The sequence below is a fragment of the Vigna umbellata genome, chromosome 2 (assembly GCF_029865625.1).
Source record: "Vigna umbellata cultivar VRB3 chromosome 2, Vumbellata_1.0, whole genome shotgun sequence".
In the NCBI taxonomy this organism is placed as follows: Eukaryota; Viridiplantae; Streptophyta; class Magnoliopsida; order Fabales; family Fabaceae; genus Vigna; species Vigna umbellata.
In genome coordinates this window covers 13,354,096-13,360,095 of record NC_142166.1, presented here as the reverse complement: position 1 = coordinate 13,360,095, position 6,000 = coordinate 13,354,096, and the positions used below count along the sequence as shown (strand labels likewise).

The window sequence follows — 6,000 nt, the reverse complement described above, 5'->3', positions numbered from 1 at the left end:
AAAATGCGAAACCGGTTAATGTTCACAGGACTATGCGTCCTAGTGTTGTCCCCATTTCCAGTTGCATTATCGGAGCGGTGCCACCCACAGGACACAAAGGTGCTCCTCCGCTTCAATAAGGAAATCAACAATCCTTACTTCCTAGCTTCTTGGGAACCAAAAGAAGATTGCTGTCACTGGTACTGCGTCAGGTGTGACGACGGAAATAACCGAATCTACAAAGTATTTCTAAAATCCTCAGTTCCAGACACCAATCTCACTGGCCCAATACCACCCTATGTGGGTGACCTCCCTTACCTCTAGTACCTTACCTTTCACAAGCTCACCAACCTCGTCGGCCTAATTCCGACAACCATCACCAAACTGAAGTCTCTCTCTACATTAGTGAAAAAATACCTTGACGACCGATTATGATGGATAAAAATTATCAATAAGACATATTATAACGCGGTGGCAAACTCGTAAATAAATTCAAAACGTATTATTACATAAATATGGATATCTGTCATAAGATTTTCCTCTCTCATTTTCCACATTTCCCTTTCCCTATCTCTAATTTGAGGTTCCCTCTCACTCCCGTTCCTCTCTTCCTCTCTTCCTCTTTTCCTCTCTAAACCCTCCTCCAAGAACAATGCTTCCTCTGCGCCCGTGCTTTTCTCGGCTCCCCCACCGCTAACGAAACCCCCTTAATCAAACTGCTCCAGCAATGAGTCCAGACCTTGGAGAGAGTGGTTGACGCTGCAATCACCGCTACCGCTCGCGTTTGCTCTAAGAAACGACAAGCCGAGGCCGCTCGAAACGTCGCTGAATCGCGTGCTCAAGAGCTCACCGCCGACCTTGAAAACACCACAAGTGTCATCATACTTTGTTTTTACTCTTCTCAATCATTACATTTCACAAGTTTGGAATGGTTCTGGTCTGTGATCCGCGAAGCTAATCGCTTCTTATTTCCTTTAATAGAGGTGTTTGAGTTGCACATGGAAGAGCTGCACATGGAAGAGCTGCGTGCGAAGCAAGGAGAAATCGAGAAGCGAGACGACGACATCAAGTTTCTCGAAGCTATAATTCGAAGATTTGGAGGAAAGGAATTCCCAACCCTTTCGACTCCAATTTTCTTTTCACCGGACAAGACCAAACCCTAACCCTTTCTTATTGTATGATATGAGATTGAGATGTAGTTTTCGTGTTAATTTGTAAATTCTTTCTGGTTTAGGTTAGATTGAGTTTCTTGAGTTTTAAATCGGAGAGATGAATCACCACCACAACAATAGAGCGAGGTACCCTCTCGGAATGGGGCTTGGGTGATTGAGATGTAGTTTTCTCTCGTCTTCATCTTCATCTTCAGGTTTCTACGTTTCCCATTATCATCTCATTCGTCGCTTTCTTCACGCACAATTCATTAATCTTTTATTTTTCTCATTTTTCAGGGCGTTTCTTCTTCTTCTCGTTTCTACCTTCACATTTGATTTTTCAATAATCTGCGGAAGAAGGACTCATCCTTTGATATGGTGCGTTGTCTTGTTTCTTTGTGTTTCAATTTGTTTATTAGTGAATTGTGAGAGAAGTTAGTAGTTTTCTGTTAATTGAAAGGTCTCCGACAAGAGCTGGTGGAAGAACTAGGAATGAGCTTGACTTCCGAAACCGAAGAGCGCTGGGAAAGGGTTTTTTCCATTCGCTCTCTCTGTTTAAGCTATTGGAATTTGCATATTAAAATTTACATGAAAAAGAAATTTCAAGCAATCTTCACCCCCATATTTCCTTTGCCCTTCCCATGCTGTATAGAGAATATACTATCATGGTATTTGAATTATTTTAATTGCCCTATTTTTGCTATTACATAATTTCTTTATGCAAACTGTGGTGTATATTGTTGCAAGTATCTTGTTCGTTGAGAATCCTTTTTCCATGTGCTTGTATTATTTTTTCTTTTTTGCAATAATACAGAAGTTATGGTCTGCAGAACCTCTCCAAATTCCTTCTCAGTTACATAATTTTGCATGTATCTCAGTATTTGAATTTGTTGGGGGACAGAGAGAGTTATTGTTAAAGAATGGAGGGTCTATGAGAGAAGAAAGGGAAAATAGAGGACTTAACTGCTAGTCAGTTAAGTGGGTTTGGGAAAGAGGCCTATATAAGGACCTCTTTGTTGTATCAGTTAGTTAGTTAGACATTTGTTGATTTGTTGACCGATCATAGCATCTGGTGAAGGAGGTTAAGCTCCTGGACTATTCTGTATTCTTGTTTCTTTCTTGTGAATACACACCCATTATTCATCCCATACTATGTGTTGTTTGTTTCTGTGAGCGTAAGAGTGTGAGTGAGTTAGATTTCTTACTTGAATCTCTAACAAAGTGGTCCGACCTGCCAGATCTGTGCGGAGGAGAGAGGGTGCTATGAAGGGAAGGATGAACGTTGTTGAGGGGCGATTGGAGCACATCGAGATGGCTGTGGATGGGATGAAAGCGGAATCAGCGACGAATCGACAAGAATCTATTGCCATACGCAAAGACATCCAAGAACTAATGCGGATGATGGGGGCTCGCACCAAAAAAGCTGATGACAATTCTGACGGGAGCCAAGGGTCCGTCAACGATCACGGGAGTGGCCGTCCCAATGATGGTGGAAGAGGAGGAGACGGGGAGCGTCCCGAAACGCTACCCAACTGGAGAAGAAGGGTGGAATTGCCCACCTTTGAAGGACCCGACCCTTTGAACTGGATTAGTAGGGCGGAGAAGTTTTTCGCTATCTAAAGAGTTGCGGAAGAGGAGAAAGTTGAGCTGGCGGACATTAGTATGGAGGGGAGCGTCGGATATTGGTTTACATTCTGGCAAGATAAGGCGAAGGATCAATCATCGGAGGGGCTGAAGGAAGCGTTGTTGATACGATTTGAGAGCCGGCACCATGGGGGAATTTTTGAGAGGATGGCGGCGATCCGACAAACGGCCATCGTGGAAGAATATGTCAAGGAATTCGAGGTGTTAGCGGGACAGACGAAGGAATTCTCTGATCACCAGCTGTTGGGATATTTTTTGGCGGGATTACGAGAGGAATTACGAGGTCAGATGAGGCCACACGACCCACGAGATCTGATGACTGTGATAAAGATCGCGCGTGACGTCGAAGAGGCTCTTCGGGGCCTAGGATTGATGGGATGGGCCAGAACCAAGAATCCATCTCCATGGGGGCAACCTTCCGGCGGAGGAGCGGTGGTGGCTAGGACCGAGCCATAGAGAAGCACTTCGGGAAGAACTAGTCCAGCCGAAAGTAGTGGGTAAGTGAGACAAGACAGACCGACGGGGAATGTGACGACGAGAAGCGAAAATGTTGGTGGAGGAGAGAACAGGGGAAGAAACACATGTAACCTACCTTACCCAGAGTTTCTGAAACGCCGGGAAGAAGGTCGGTGTTTTCGCTGTGGGGGACCTTTCAGCCCTGGCCATCAGTGTCCGGAGAAGAGTTTGAGGGTGGTGTTACTGGCCGAAGATGAAGAAGGTGAAGAAGAGGGGATGGAGGGCGAAACAGAAACCCCATGCATGGAGCTGTCGGGGGATTAACCCAGCCCAAGATGCTGAAACTGCAAGGTCGAGTGGGGAAGAAGGACGTTCTAATTCTGGTCGATAGTGGCGCCAGCCACAACTTCGTGAGTAGACGGTTGGTGGAGGAGCTGCAGCTTACACAGGAGGACACCCCTCCCTACCAGGTGAGTCTGGGAGACGGACGTAAGAGAAGGACCCGTGGATGTTGCCCGAAGGTAGTGGTCGACATGGGGGGAGTTGCGATAGAGGAAAAATTTTACTTGTTCGACCTGGGGGTGTCGACATGATCTTAGGAGTGGAGTGGTTGGCCAAGCTGGGCGAAATTACGCTCAACTAGAGGGAGTCCACCATGGCATTCAAACATGCAGGGAGAAGGGTGGTTGCTAAGGGCAATCCGAAGTTGGAAAAAAGGGTGGTCGGACCGGAGAAGTTGCTGAAGCTGAGTGAGGTGGAGGTTTGGGCGATGATCTGGAGTTTGGAGGGCTGGAAGGGGAGTGAGGAGAAGGTAGAAAAAGAAGAGTGGTCTGAAGAGCAGAAAGGGGACTTGGAGAGAGTTTTAACATGACATGCAGGGGTATTTCGGGAACCCATAGGTTTGCCACCTAATAAAAAAGAGAAACATCATATTACTTTAAAAGAAGGCACCAATCCCATAAACGTGCGTCCTTATCGTTACCCACACGCCATAAAGGAAGAGATCGAGAGACAGGTGTCGGAAATGCTGCATGCAGGGATTATCCGAGTATAAGTCCCTACTCAAGTCCGGTCATCCTCGTCAAGAAGAAGGATGAGAGTTGGCGGTTCTGTATCGACTACCGAGCTCTCAACCACGCCACTGTTCCCGACAAGTTCCCGATTCCGGTGATCGAAGAGCTGCTGGACGAGCTCCACGCGACGTGTAAGATCCTTGAAAATATTTGTAAGTTAAAATGTAAGATCCATGAAAAAAAAATATTTATAATAGTAAATTTTAACATTTTATTAGTAATAATAATTTTAATGGATAGAAAAATGTAAATTTTTGGATATAAAGTTATAGTAATTTTAGAGGGAGAGCTTCAAATTTTTGATAACTTATTTAGGATTTTTTTTTAGAAATGTGAATAGTAAATAGTAAATAGTAAATAGTGAATAGTGAATAGTGAATAGTTAAAAAAAAATATTAAAATAAATTATGGAAGAGAACACTCCACGTAAAATTAATCATTCAGAGATAAGAATGGTGAATAAAAAATAATTTTTGAATAGTAAAAATGAATAGTAAAAGTGAATAGTAAAAATGAATAGTAAAAATGAATAGTAAAATTTTTGGCTATAAATAGCCAAGGGGGGGAGGCTGAAGATTTACACCAAAATTCTAGAGAAATTGTGAGAGAAGAGAGTTAGAGGAAATTCTAGTTAAAGAGAGGAAATTCTGAAAGTTTCCGGAGAACGGTTTGAGAAGAGGAAACTAAGTCTGGAATAGAGGTAAGGGAAGCTAACTTTGAGTATTTCTTTTTGTATTATCTTGAGTCTTGAATATGCTATATTTTTCTTTTGTCTGATTTTAAATCTTAAATATGGAGTATTTTGTTTCTGTATGATTTTGAATTTTAAATGAGAATATGTTTTTTTTGTGTGTTAATATCCAAGTGTGATAGTTGTGAAATGTGATATTGATTATGTTATGTCAATTGTATGTTATTAGTGGTTTATTTTTGTATTTTGGAAGGATTAGAAATTGTCTAACCGGCTCTGCCAGATTCAATTTCTTGTTTTCCCAAACATTTTATTGTTTTCCTTATTTTTTTATTGTATTTTGGAAGGATTAGAAATTGTCTAACCGGCTCTGCCAGATTCAATTTCTTGTTTCCCCAAACATTTTATTGTTTTCCTTATTTTTTTTATTGTATTTTGGAAGGATTAGAAATTGTCTAACCGGCTCTGCCAGATTCAATTTCTTGATTCCCCAAACTTTTTATTTCCTTCCGTATTTATTTTATTACATTTTTGGAAGGATTAGAAGTTGTCTAACCGGCTCTGCCAGATTCAACTTCTTGTTTCCCCAAACTATTTATTTCTTTATTTATTTATTTTATTGCATTTTTGGAAGGATTAGAAGTTGTCTAACCGGCTTTGCCAGATTCAACTTCTTATTTCCCCAGACATGTATTGTTCTTGTTATTTAATTATAATGTATTGATGGATGGATTAGAAGTTGTCTAACCGGCTCTGCCAGATTCAACTTCTTGTTTCCCTATGAATTTTTATATTAAGATTATTTTTATGATTGTCAAATATTGTATTCTTCTATGACCATTTATAGTAATGTTTTATTATTGTTAATTGTTTATAATTATCTTGTATGAATTCTATTATGGATGTTTATTGTGATGATTTTATTGAATGAGTTTGTTGGCTGAAATTAATCTTGTTGGAAGGTTTGGAATAAGGGTTCTGTAATAGCTTGTATATGGGTATTAAA

The 6,000-nt window shown here is 41.3% G+C and overlaps 1 long non-coding RNA gene across 2 annotated transcripts; it reads left to right on the top strand.

The window, feature by feature from the left end:
• Window positions 1-541: 541 nt before the first annotated feature.
• On the top strand, window positions 542-1,978 carry LOC148203461 (uncharacterized). Of its 2 annotated transcripts, XR_015784564.1 has the most exons (4): window positions 542-852; window positions 961-1,345; window positions 1,428-1,508; window positions 1,591-1,977. It is a non-coding gene; the product is annotated as an uncharacterized LOC148203461 (long non-coding RNA). The 2 variants fall into 2 exon arrangements; XR_015784563.1 differs by having other exon boundaries at window positions 542-1,345; window positions 1,591-1,978.
• Window positions 1,979-6,000: the final 4,022 nt, after the last annotated feature.